General features: G+C 37.7%; 1 non-coding gene across 1 annotated transcript; it reads right to left on the bottom strand.

Annotated features, from left to right (window-relative positions):
- Positions 1-8,972: 8,972 nt before the first annotated feature.
- On the bottom strand, positions 8,973-9,044 carry trnaa-ugc (transfer RNA alanine (anticodon UGC)). The gene has a single exon. It is a non-coding gene; the product is annotated as a tRNA-Ala (tRNA).
- Between the last annotated feature and the right edge of the window lie 5,865 nt (positions 9,045-14,909).

The raw sequence follows: 14,909 nt of genomic DNA, 5'->3' as shown, positions 1-14,909 counted from the left end.
CCATTGTCATGGCAGACCCAATAGTTCACACATCGTTAGAGCGCTCCTTGACTCCGACGCCACGTAGGCTGGAGGGTCACGAGGGCAGGTCGGCAGTAAAAACAAAAGCAAATAGCAAAGACACACGTGAAAGTGATCTGAGCGGTGCTTCTGTGCATATGAGGGTTTAACCTGACTCTTAAAAGCGGTCGAATGAAATAATTGACATTAAAGGTACGCGCAGTGATATGATTACGTGTGTATCTAACCCTGACACACTTTCATGAGATTTTCTCTCTTTTGAAGAAGTCGTAAGAGTGAAAACAGCTGATTATACACTGCTGAATCTGCCCCTCCGTGCAGAGCAGTGTGTCTGCGGACAATTTGTGACACAACAGGGTTGGAGTGACCTCATGACACAGTGGGGACATGAAGACATGAAAAGTTTTCTGCTTGGAACAGATGTTCTTCTTTTTTCTGGCCTCCGGAATAAAGCAGCCAGTGTTCTCAAAGCGTCATCAAACGGAAACTGTTGTGGAGGACAAGTCTTAATTCAGACTCATCTTAGGAGGGCTTTACTGGTGGAGAACCACAAAACTAAAATGAGACGCTGTCTGTCTAACATTAACTGGGTTCTTTAGAAAACTGAATAAAGATATGGGTGAAACCAAAGGGTAAAAGAAAAGGTGTCACACAGTCCAGGATAAACTGTAGTACAGAGCAGGTTACAAAAACTAAACTCTGGGCGTTTATCTTTAAGGAAATCAATAAACTCAGAGTACAAAGTTTAATTCCGAACTTCTTGTCTTTAGATTTGGACAAACGCAGTAAAAATTATTTATCAGAAATTAAGAAAAACTTACTGTTTTTCTATGACATTATAAAGCATCATAAATAGTATTCTGTATGGGGATAGACAGTTTTATAATGACAGGAATAGGTCATTTCATTGAATTGTACATTGCTAAACTAGTAATTATTTTATCACCAGTGTACTGTAGATAAAAGGTGTTTCTTGTGTATGTATGCACACATAAATGAATGCATTCATTCATTTATAAATTATAACTTTTTTCATGCATTGAATGGAACATTTCAAAGCAAGCCTTACCTGTGCAGCTGCATATGTTAACAAAGCATATATCAAGTATTATAAATGTGAGTTGTGAAAGTGATACAATATAAAATCAGTGGGAGTCAAATATTATGACATTTTAAACCTCTGTAGCTGCTGACCACTGCTGACCGCCCCCATTTCATTCTCCTTAGATTCTGTGTCCTTGTATGGGGACATCACATTGTGGCTTTTCTGCACCTTTATCCTCTGTTCTTCTCAAGAAATTATTATTATTATTATTATTATTATTATTATACTGTTTGTTTGTTTTTTCTTAAACAATTAAAATTTTGTGTTATGCTTATTAGGCCACATTTTAAGCTCTGATCTCATGAGGTTAAACGTGACACAACTTTTTAAAAATACATTTTGGGTGGAACTACAAATAAAGAAAAAGTAAAAGAAAAAAACACAGTTTAAAAGTTTTAGGGATGTTTTCTTTGCATTAATGTTGGATTGAAAGCATTTCTATAAGTCTGTTCTGCTGTCATACACAAACGTTTACTTCAGGATTCACTGATTGTTTTTTAAGCACTTAATCCTGAAATTGGAGATCCAGAGCTTTGTACAGGGTCAAAAATTATTCATTATTTATATAAGTGAGATATGTAAGGTATCTGATATGTTAAAATCAGTATTTATTGCAAATCACACAAATATATTTTTTACTCTGGGGCTAATCTAAAGGAGCCACTATGGTCACTTCATAAATGTGCAAAATAAAAAAAGAAGCTTGACAGGAACAAACTGTCATTAAATCTAAAGAAAGTTAAATAACATCATTTGGGAATTTTAAAAGAAATTAACAAGTGCATATAGATGGGCTCGACATGGAAGAAGTTCATGAAAATAGGTTTGTTGGTGTGATAATAGATGATAAAATAAGCCGTAAATCTCATATAAAACAAACAGTATTAACTAAAGCAAAACATATACTGGACCCCAAATCACTTCACATTCTCTACTGCTGACTGATATCACTGTATTCAAATTACTGTGCAGAGGGTTGCATTAGTGCTTATAAATGTTCCATATTGCAGAGAAGAAGGGTGGGGGGGCTGGAGGGCTATAAGGATAATCCTTAATACTGGATATAAATGCACTATTCTTAAAATCAAAAATACAAAAATTCTCTGATCAGGTTCAATTTAAAGCAGCACAAATTATGTACAAAGCTTTAAACAACCTACTTACTCAGAGTATGCTCAAATTGTTTTCTAGAGAATAAGTTAAATTTAAAACATCCATGTATCCGTACGACATAAAAAAGGAGTGAAGCTGTGGAACACACTGAGTGATGAACCGTCCCAGCATGACTTAAAAAGCAGCACAAAAATATGTTTTTGCAAGGTACAGAGAGGAGGTAGGGCTTTGACTGTGTGTGCACTATTTAAACACTATGTGTGTTTATACATGTATGTGTGTGTACATTTATGTGTCTATATACATCTGTAAATATGTAAATCTCTTTTCATGTTACTGAGGTTATAAAACCAAATTCATGTAACAAATTATAAGAAAGGATTTAAGATAGGACAGGGCATAAACAGGGGGGAAACGCGTGGTTACAAGTTACTAAATAGTTTTAAAGTAGAGGGATTAAATAAGATTGTCTCCTCCTACTCATTTTAAACATGTAAAGTTATTTATTAAGATTTGTCATTTTACCCTGCAGTTTGTTTTGTTGTTTGTGTGTGTGTGGGGGGGGGGGGGTTCTTTGTTGTTGTTATTTTATTATTTTTAACATGTTCAAAATAAAGGCACACATCCCATCTCATAATACAATAAAGAACATTATAAGCTCCTAAGTCTTTTATTTAGCCAAATTTTACTGGAGTGAGGATATTTATTTAGCATGTTTTGATATGTTTTTCTTTTGTTTTCTGAGCAAGTCACCATTTCATTATCTTCACATCACACATCAGATCAACATCCAAACACTTGCTTGGACATGTGTTTTTTTGCTCAAGTGCAGCTTAAAACCCCTTTTTTTGCATTTTAAAACCACCTTGATCACCTTTTATCAGCCAGGTGCATTGTTACCATTCAGTCTATTCAAGCAGGAGGGAACGGCCACTCAAGCACATTAGCATTTGTTTATGCATATTGACTTCCAGGCTGAAAACAGGTCAAGTCTTCTTTGAACGGTGATTGATGATAGGCAGGAATACTGTAGCCCTCCTGGTGTGCCTCTAATTTAATCTGGAAGAAAGGTGATAAGTCTTTAATTTTTGGCTCTATTGAGTTTTTTTAAGGGTTTCATCTACTAAGTGATGCATTTTCACATATTAAACTGAGCAGTTATATCTTCAACTCACAGAATGGAAAATATTTGTTCCTTGCACAAAATGCTCCATCCTTTCACCACCACAAGTTTGCTTTGTTTGTGCTTGTGCATGTGAGAGTGTTGCCCTACAGTTCAGAGGTCTTTAAGCTCATCAGCAGGGAGATAAGATTATCCCAGAGGAATGCAGAGGTGGACTCCGACACATATGTTCTGTGGATTGCACATGTTTCTGTTCCAGTCTCTTTCTCCAAGACACAGTCACTGGTGGTTAAACCCATTCAAGCACATTTTGATGTGGGGAGGCAAACCGACATATCATGCAGATTAAAGCTGGGCTACCAAGAGTTTATACAATCGACTGGATATTTTCTGTTTTTGTAATCAGCCAAGTGAATTACACACTCACTTACATTTACAGTGGCTCTTTCAATCATCACTAACAATTTCAAAGGCTCAGTTCAATTAGTTTTCATTTAAATGGCGCCAGTTCACAATAACAATCTGCCACTGAAACTGTGGAGCAAAAGCGTTGTTAGATTTATAGTAAAACATCAAGGATAAGGTCCAGTTACACATTTAAAGACATTTTGTTCTTTACTTTAGTGGTAAATATTGTACTTTGTACTCAATTAAATTTAACTGAAAGTTGCATTACTTCAGCTACAACTTAATACAAAACCTATGAGTCTTACAATAAACCATATAACACATTGATCATGATAAATAAAGCCTGAGCTTTGGGAATTAGCTCATTTAAATGGTTAAACATCTGCAGTGAAAGGGTTTCTATGCTAGACTTTATTTTATTTTTTTATGTCACCTTTATTTATTGTGATACTGACATTGTATCCTCTGTATGCTTTAACCATGGGTTTTGTCTTAAACAGAGACAATAACTACATTTTGGCTCTAAAATTTTTTTGTGCTTTTCTACCAGACTCAGACTGTTCAAATCTCACGTGTGCCATCTCCATCCTAAACTTGCAATGTCTTTCTGAACTCCACCCCTGCCATGAAAATATGATAGGAAGATAAGCTGCTACTTTATAAAGGCAGTTTTTCTTGGATTTGATGCTTTGCGTTCCTTATATCAGTATATGTAAGATATATGCATATTTCTACATTTTGACAGTGCACTATGAAACATACAGACATATACAAGATAAGAAAACAAAACATACATGCAAACAAAAAACACGTCATTATAACACAATTTACGCCTCATGTCAGGGTAAATACTAATAACATAGGATTTGCATTACATAACTTTAAATAAACTATTAATACTACAGCACAAAAAAGTGGACAGTTGTAGACATGTAGAAATATAAAGAAATTGGATGATAACAATCAAAACATCAGTATAAGTGTCCAGTTTGTGATGTCGAACTGAAGTGGCCAAATCAGGTGGTCAGATTTGACTTTGATTTTCTCATCAGTTATAATTCATTTACTGTGTTTTATATGCTACAGATGTGGAGTTTGTTGTGCTGAATGCCAGATATCAGAAGGACAGTTGTTTCTTTACAATCAGCACGTAGCAGAAGTCTAAAGAGTTGAAATAATAATTTGACAAACTGTCAGTGATTACCATGAAAATACAAATTAACAGTGTTTTTATATTAAATATGTTGTTCAGATGAACAAATAAAAGTGAGATTGTTTACTCTTTACTATTATATTAAACACCGATGTGGGGAACTATTAAAATGCTGAATAAAATGGCCTGTATTTGTATAGCGCTTTACTAGTCCCTAAGGACCCCAAAGCGCTTTACACATTCAGTCATTCACCCATTCACACACACATTCACACACTGGTGATGGCAAGCTACATTGTAGCCACAGCTGCCCTGGCGCGCACTGACAGAGGCGAGGCTGCCGGACACTGGCGCCACTGGGCCCTCTGACCACCACCAGAGGTGGTGGTCAGAGGGCCCGGTGAATAATAAGTATCATAGCTATTCTGAATAATAAGTATCATCGCTATTCTTATTCTCATCAATGTGCGTATGCTGCACAAGCGTATTGCATTATGCACAGTTTTCATACACCTGTCACCACCAGATAATAACTCTGGTTATAATAGAGTTCTGCCGCTGCACGGTCATCTAAACAAACATTTGACAAGATAACAGACTTGGTAATGAGCAAACACGTAGATGGAAACATTTTCTCTATTTAAATGAGGCGATGAAGGCCGATGTTTGTTTAAAACAACATCTGGAAATTTGAAGCACAGAGTTAGTTTCTGTGCCTTTACATTTACTTCTCTTTCCTTCAATCCTAAAACTCGGATCAATTCCCATCTCCAGATGCTGACAGAGATGGAATTTGCCCAGATGCATTCAAGCATCTGTTTCTGTGCGTCTGTTTGCAAGCTTCTGTTCTACCCTTATCTGGATAACATGCAGACACCACAGTCCAATCACAGGCACCCTTTGATGTAATATATGCTACAAGCAAAGGTCAGTTGATGGCCAGTTTTTTTCTAGGAAAATTTAAAGTTCTTGCAAAGACTACATGAGGAAAGTGCACGCTTTTTTGTTTTGTTTTGTTTTTTTTGCTTTGTTTTTACAGCATAGTGTGATCTAATCTAAATTACTCCTTTGAAAATCTTTTATTTTTCTTTTCATTCAAAGCTCATGTCTCACGTAAAGCTTTGTTAAATATGTTTGCAGAAAAAGTGTTCAGTTAATTAGAAAGAAAGAAAGAAAGAAAGAAAGAAAGAAAGAAAGAAAGAAAGAAAGAAAGAAAGAAAGAAAGAAAGAAACTTTGGTTGACACAATATTTCAGTTATTTTTTTGATTTGGGGGATTAATTAATTCAATTAACCAATCAATAAAAAATTTATTTATAACATGTAAGTGACAAGTGTTGATACGCATAAAAAACTATTGGAAATGAAATCCGTGAAAACCTACATATCCATTATATATGTCTGTTTGGATCATACAGTCTGATATCTACATGAACACTATAAATAATACCCTACAAACAGTTTACACTCGCAATACTAACCTATACATTTGCAGCTGTGCACACAATATATTAATCATTGTTATAAACATTATACAGTTTCATTTAACACTCATACATTCTGAATGTTTTACCATGCATAAATGAATGCACATTATATTCTGACCATTATTTTCACTCGTGTGAACACAACTCGCAACATAAGAAATTCGTTGCTCAGGGTAACCAGTGTGTTTCACAGTGTTTAAGACAATAAACTTTTTGAGTCTTGATATATATGCCTTCCCCATTCACAGCCTTCACAATCACTAATTCTCTGATATCTGTTTCCACTTTAATTTAGTGATTTTTCAGGAGAGGAATTAGCGCCCCCTACTCTTCATAAACTGAACTGATCTAAAGAAGGGATATTCTAGGATTAATCACAGGGGGGCGACTGTAGACCAGAAATACCACTGCTGTTCACGAATCAATTATCAGGTCAGAAACAACCAAATATTCTGGCCAATAATCTGGCTGCTCCGCATTAACCTGTTATGTGTGATTACTAGGTGAGAAAACAGGTTGGATCATAACAGCACTTAAACTGATGACAGGGTCAAGCACAAGAATCCAGAAACACACACCAAACACACTGTTGGTTTTTTTTTTTTCTTTAGTGGTTATCAATGAAAATCTTTATGCAAACCGACACTTGCATGCGTTCTGTAGGAAACATGTTATGTAACACTTTGATAAATAAAACACTGACATTTTTGATAAGACCTTTTTGATAAGACTGATTCTGATCTCTGTAGGCAATATGGTTCCTCCACAAATCCTTTATTAACTTGTTTCATTGCTGAACTTGTCGCTCCTGCGTTTCTGTTTTTTGTTTTGTTGTTTGTGTTTTAAAGGTACACTTTAGACACACATGTCTAAAAACTATGTTCATTTCAAATGGGACAAACACGTGGTGCAGCAGGCAGCTGGGGTGTCAAAAGTGACTGACGTTTCTCCTCCTTTCCCACCTTCAGCAATATTTGCATGACACTTTGTATGCATGTATCACACTTTGGAAATGTTGTGACACAACATTTTTAGTTCATAATGTGCTGTATTATGTGGGTCAGGCTGGATCTAGATTATTTTCTAGGAAGCATTTTGAAAGGAATATAGGTCACAAGTGTTGCTTCACAATTGTAAAAATAAGACAAATATACACCAATAGAAATCATATGTAAATGTCTGTGTTTGCAGTGGGTGTAAAATAAACATAGTTTTTTGTTTGGTTGTTTTTAATGATTAAGCTACGTTAGATTAACTTACAAAGTTTTCTCTTAGGTAAGAGAACTGTAGACTCTATGCCTCTTAATAATTAAGACTTGCAAGAACTAAGACACATACACGAACTGATGACATACTGCAAGAAAATGCAGGTGATTAGGTGTGGCTGTTGCGCTTTTCTCTGAAAACTCACCACAACTTACTCATGCACATGAAAATCACCATGTATACCACACCTTTATATTTATTCATTTATAGTTAAAGGCATCTGAAAAGATGGACCTGACTGTCCAAACCGGCCCTTCAGTTTCTCAGAAAAACGTCTTGGAAATATGTTGCATAATGATTGTTAACACACAAATGTAACAAAGAGGCTCCGGTGCTCACGTCCCTGGGTTCACCCATTCCTCAAACTGAATAAAAAGTACAAACAAGATAATAAGATTAAGTTCAAGACCCCTCAACACAAAAATGTAAAGGGCATTAAGTAAAACATAAAGATGTAGAACTGCAGAACCTGATGATGGTGTGAAGAATGTAATAATCTGGATTAGCAAAACATTACTGTGTAATATCAAGATATAAATACAGGTGCAGACATTAGAGCACAACATGTAAGCATATTTTATAAGGTTATCTAATGAATTAAAATAGCAATTAAAACTTAAGCTTATATCAAGTAGCCAATATTCACGTTTAATGGCGTAGAGCACAAACTAGTCGAGTTTTTATTTGTACAAAAAATAAAGTACCCTATATTTCATTACTCTGTATGTTAAAGTTTTGCTTCTCTGCTCCAATTTTGATAAATCTCGACGTTTTAGTGACTAGACACATTCTTTGTTAGGCTGAAGCATAAAATGTGATTCAGCGCCTCTTGGCGGTTGAAAGAAGGGCCTGCCAAGCAAAAACACGCTAAAAGTGTATCGTTTAATTTTTATAACAACATTTTATTTAATTATGTTTTACTGTGGATCTTAGGTTGCTAAAGGCCGCGTGTTTTTTAATATAAATGCACAAATCCCCCCAAAACACACACATACACCCTCCTCTTGAAATTCTAAGTAAAGCAAACGCGATTTAATCAATGTAAGCAAAATAAACAGGCGTACATTTGATTAGCTGCTAGGCTTCTACTCAGAAAATAAATGCAGATAAAAGCTAACAGTTTATCTCAACCTGATTTAACCTGCGTGCTAGATCCAAATCAGATCACTGCTAAATTAAACATTATCGTTCAATAATGGCTTCGTAAAAAGCGAAGGTATCGCAGTATTTGTTCGCCTTCCCCCACTTACAACATACAAAAAAATATTAAAAAAAATATAAAGCCTGGTAAAAGAGGTGGAGATGCCGGGGATTGAACCCGGGGCCTCATACATGCAAAGCATGCGCTCTACCACTGAGCTACATCCCCTGTTGGAAATCCTGGCGCATTACTGCGTATATAACAGTACGCATTCATGAACCGGAAGTTGATATTCCTTCTGTAAAATGAGTCGACGTTGAGCAGGTTATTTTTGTTCTCCTTGAGACCAGGTTATATAATTTCAGATCACAGCTTTAGCCTTTGACCCTTGCAGTATTTCTCTGGGTACAAGTACATTACTGTAAGTTACCTTTTTGAATAGATGAAGAAAAGTCCCGAGGTACTCCAGCTCAAAGGGGTGTTTTTTTTAAGTGGTGGTTTTGTAAACACAGGAGCTCAACTGACGTCAGGATGGATGAATGGGAAATGTATCTGCTTTTTTTGTATCCTTGTTTTGTGCTATTTTTAGCCTGCACATCTGAGCAATGTGCTCCTCATTTTCCATGCTATCTGTAAAGCAGATAAACTGATGGTGGTGATGAGGGCTAAAGCTATACTGAAAGACACAGGCACAAAGCCTCATTATAATAATTCTGAAATGAAGTGAGTTTGACACGAGTGGCTGAAAATCAGGTCCTTCTCACCATCCTAGGTACCCTAATCCTTCAGAGAATTTAAAATAGCTCCCCTCATTAAGTTTCATAATATTCTCCAGGGGAGCACGAGCGAGGGGCTGTCGGCCCCCTCTGGAGAGCACAGTCTGTCCTCACTCATGCTGTGTTTATCTGCACACCCTTGCCAAGGACACCACTTACAGGCCCTGTTTGCTCTGCCCATGTAGGGACAGACCCATGGGATGCACGCATGGCCTGAGGGCTGAAGGAGGGCTGAAGGAAGGAGAAGAGAAAGGGTGAGAGCCTTTGTCTACACAGGGCTCTCCTAGGATGAGGAGGGATGGGCACCCACTGATGCTGTTATTGTGTAAATTGTGTAAATTTGGACTGGTGACAGAACTCCACCATGCTGAGTCTGTGCTGAGTAATAAGGAAAGGCTGACAACCGTTATGTGGTGAGGGTTATCTGGGGACTGTAGAGTGCTGCATGTACAGGCTGTATGCAATGTGAGATCCAAAAAGGAATTCTTTATCTAAGGCCACAGACCTCCAGACGTTACACTGGACAGTGTCAAAGAGGAAGACTCCAACTTTGGAGTTTCAAATGTTTCTGTATACAGTGTTACATATTACAGTAGTTTATACAGTTAGTGTGGATTAGTTATAGTGTGGCTTTTTAAAAGAATGGTTTGATATTTATGTTTTGACAATGTTCTTGTGGTCTTAACACTTGCAAAGTTAGATGACCTGTGCATGAGCTTTGGCGGTAGAGCTACCATATCAGAGTAAAACAGAGCTAATCAGTAAGTCTAGCTCTTACCAGATTTCAAAAATATATTTAAAAGCCTTAAAAATAAATGCATTTATTAGCTAGTCTTCTCTTCGCAATCAAATTGTGGCTTTGCATCTGGGTGTCATTACTACCCTCCACTGGCTGCATTGCAAACCATCGAGGCAGGATTATGCAACCTTTTTCTCTCCCATATGATCAAACTGATGTAGACGAAGTATTCATAACGCCACACATTCAACAACTCATGAAAATAAGGCTACAAGCTGCTATGAAATTCACTTACTTACGACAGCTCTTCGACTGCATAGGACACTGATGAATCACACTAAACATTACAGTCACTTGCCTCGAGCTTCTTTGGCACAATGATACCACTTATAGATTTTTGTGGGTTTTCTTTTGTTTTTCTGGATAGAGATGTGCAGCCAGTTTTGTACCTCTGGCTGTGTTTTACCCAAAGGTGTTCGAGGAAGTAGGAAGTAATGAATTGTTTCAACATATAACGTACTGTTAAACCCTCCAAACTGCGATGTCAGTCAGTCTGTCATTTTTATACAGATTAAAATATCTTTTGTACAGAGGCTCATAATTCCTAGAGTATAAATCCTAATGATTGGTGCTCTAGTACCTACTAAATTAGCATTATCACTTCTTTTAGTGACCTATATCAGAAAGATGACTTCCAAAGAGTGTGGCACCTCAGATTCCCCTGTGAACTGTAATAGTATTGGTAAACCTTTTAAGCCATTAACACCTTTTTTATACAAATATCTGAAGAAAATCGCAGATTATCCAACTAGTCCTTTAAGTTCTCCACCCCTTGTAATGTGTGTCATTTACTTTACTTCTGGCACTGTAAGTTGTCTGACCTCCTATCTCCTGGGGCTACTGTCTTATCATCAGCTGACAGCCAGCTACGCAGAAGCAGAAAGGCCCGAAAGAAGAGAGGGGCACCAAAAATAAAGCCTTCATAACAGGGTGAAGAAGAGGTGAATAAGGTAATGCTGGGAGTCGACTCAAAACAAAGTGACATACTTTTGAAAGTATGTCATATCAGTCGATTTGATTTATGAGCCAAAATACAAAAAGATTTTATGCAAACCACAAAGAAAATAAATTCTCTGAAGATCAAACTGAAAATGTTGTTTAGAAGTAAAACACAAATTTCTGTGAACACTAAGTCCTAATCGTCTCTCCTGCTCCCAGCAAGTCTCATCAGTATTTGTTTTGTTCCAGTCAGGAACTCACTTTATTGTCTGATTCAAGCTTCAACATGCAACAAGCTGGACTTCCGAGTGAGCTGAATCATTGCTGCGCCTCTGTATTTCACCACAGTGTTATCCTTCTCTTGCTGGGAACCTGGGTTAGCTGTGTCGGCCAGGAAAAGAACAGGTTTGCTGTTAAATAGGAACATGACCATGAACGTGAACCCAGACAGGGAGGGGGAATGAGGGAGCTAGAGAGGGAAATACCGCTCTGACCTTTCGCCTATATTTTTTCCAGCTGGTAGGGGAAACTGTGGGAATCCGTGAATGCAGGAAAAAGCTCTATAGCCTTAGGCAGAAAATGGAAAACCGGAGCCTCTCTTCTCTGTGAGCAAGCTGGTGTGGCTGTGCTGCTATTCATTGCAGCATATTGCTAACACCTTAAAAAGCATCTGAAGCACGTCATAGCGACTGACAAAGTGTTTTACAAGGACATACACAGGAGCGAGTGACATGTACTGATTAGTTTGAGAACACAGACATTACACAAACATAAGCACAGACAGCTCTTCCTGAATGTTTGTGTTCACTGTGTTACTGGGGTTGGGATATCATCATCACTGCAGGGTGAACGAGTCTGTGTCTTCATGAGTTGCCAAGCACCTGGTAACCGTATAGGCCGAAACCTTATCAACCTGACGTTAGAAAGCTCGTGCTGAACTCACTGTCTGTGACCAGGCAGCAATTACATACCAAATGTCTAAAGCAGAAAAACTAGCTCTCAAAGAATGTGTGTGAAACGTGAGAGGTGTGGCACATTTGTTTGTTTGCAGACGTCCAGTCACACACCCTGGACTTATTACTCAAGTTCAAAGGTGCTTCAAAATATAAGACATTTCCGGCTCACTCAACTATGGAGAAATTTCAAGATCATGCTCTTGTCATTGTGTAAAAGCTTCTTAACTTAAAAACATAAGCATAGGCCTTTAATAACATGTTTATTATAATCTATTCTTAAGAAATACACCAACAGATTCACAATTAAAAACTCTCACACTCAGCTGCCGCTTTAATCAGTATGCCTGTTTGCCAGCTTTTTAGTGCAAATATCTAACCACTGAATCACATAGCAGCAGCTCAGTGCATATCTATATTTTGGTTATGTAGACATGGTTTAGAAGAGCTCCTGGAGTTCAAACTAAGCATCAGAAATTGAAAGAAAGTGTCAATGTCAGCTATCTCTGGGGTTTTACAGAGAATGGTCCAAAAAAGGGAAAATATCCAGTGAGCAGCAGTTCTCTGGGTGAAAATACTTTATTGCTGTTAGAGGTCAGAGGAGAATGGCGAGACTGCTTTGAGATAGTAACTCAAATAATAACCACATATTTATCTAAGGTAAGCAGAAAAGCAGCTGCACAACACAGCAAACCTTTAATCAGATATAGCAGCAGAAGGCTGCGTGGCCTCACCAAACGTTGGCTGGTCTGAAGAGTCTCAATTTCTGCTGTGGAAAATCAGACACTAGTCTGTTGGATTTGTTGTAAACAACATGAAAGCTTGAATCTATCCTGTTTTTTATCAACGGTTTGGGCTGCTGCTGGTAGTTTAATTGTGAGGGGAAATTTTCTTGGCACACTTTGGTTCCCTTAGCACCAGTGAAGCCTTATTTAAATGCCATAGCCTACCTGAGTATTCTTGCTAACCAGGCCTAACACTTTATGACTACAGCACACCCATCATTTTGTTAACACACCATGTCACAAAGCTCAGATGAACTCAAAGTAGTCTTTTGAATATGGCAATGAGTTTGATGTATTCAGGTGGTCTGCACAGTCGCAGAACCTCAATCAAATAGACGACCTTTGGGATGTGGTGGAACCGAAGATTGATCTTGGATGTACAGCTGACAAATCTGCAGCATGGTATCATTTTAATATGGACTGTGTGGAACCTTTAGTACCTTGTTGGATCAGTGCCATGAACTATTAAAGCAGCTCTGGGGCAAAAGGAGGTCCAATCCAGTACTAGCAAGTTGCATCTGATAAGGTGTGAATACATACAGTTATCCACTTATTTAAAGAGGACCAGCTGCTACTGAATAACTCTCAAATTTTATAGCATCCATGTTATTAAATTTAAATAAGTCATTATGTGTTTGGCTGAGTTTCAGCTGGAAGAACAGAGGTATGTTTCACCTTGAATGCTGACTAAGAAGCATGCAGGTACACACCCATGGAGACATAAACATGCATGTTGCCAACAAGAACCATTTCTATTATCCATTATACAATATGTATTTTATAAAACACAACACCTAAAGAAACACACATGTATAAAAGCACACACAGTAATGGGAACAGTCACAATGTGCTAACACAAAGAGCAGTGGATAATCTCATTGCTTTACAGACTGCTGGGTAAAAAAGTGACCACAAGGGGTATTCAGAACATCTAAAAATCCCATTGGTTACACAAAAGCTGCATTCAAAATAGCAAATATGATTGGCCGATATAGGCTGAAAAGCAAAAGTCGTCCCCACCAGTGGAATGAAAAAAAAATATGCTGAGGGGGAAGAGAATGAGGTTTATTTACTATTAAAATTTAAAGTAAAACCACCAGCATCACCGGACAAGAAAAAATTAACATGATGTAAACTGCGGTTATTAAATGATTTGAATATTTGAGGTTTTAGTAAATAAGTCACCCTCAGGGAAAAACATGCAAATGAGATTGCAGTAGTCAGTGTTGTCCAGCATCCAGCATATGGTTAGAAGTAAAAACTACACCAAAAATGATACTGTTTCATATTTTAAATATCTTGTGTATAGGATTTCACATCATATCACATTTGGGCCCCTAATATGTTAAAAATTAACTGCAAAGGCCTCACTAAAACTGGATCACACAAAGTTATTGCGTACATGTTGTGTCTGTGGTTCAAATTCCATTCAGATGGTGACATAACAGGTTTTGTTGCATCAGATTCCGCTCTTCTTTCTCATTCTCTTGATAGTTTAAATACTTTCATTTCCACATCCTACTTTTCCCTAGTCCTATATTAAAGACTTATGTGAAAACAGACCCAGGGTCAGTTTACCTCCCCCCAGCCCAGCTTTCAAAAACCACGGATGCTGCTCGTGGAAGCTGATTAAAGTTCAGATTCCCAGTGAAGTCACCCTTTCCATCTGGGTGCAGGTTGACGGCTCATCTTGCCCAGCCCCCACCCTGTCACCAAGTAGACCGGCTTGTATCGGGTGTAATATTCTGATTGGCCGCTTTCTTTGGCGTGGGCGGGGTGATAGGCGTGGCTCTGAGTATTGTGATCTCACAATCAGCTGTTTTGTACGCTCTACATTCTGA

The sequence above is a fragment of the Pelmatolapia mariae genome, linkage group LG20 (genome assembly GCF_036321145.2).
Source record: "Pelmatolapia mariae isolate MD_Pm_ZW linkage group LG20, Pm_UMD_F_2, whole genome shotgun sequence".
NCBI lineage: Eukaryota > Metazoa > Chordata > Actinopteri > Cichliformes > Cichlidae > Pelmatolapia > Pelmatolapia mariae.
This window is presented reverse-complemented; position numbering and strand designations above follow the sequence as displayed.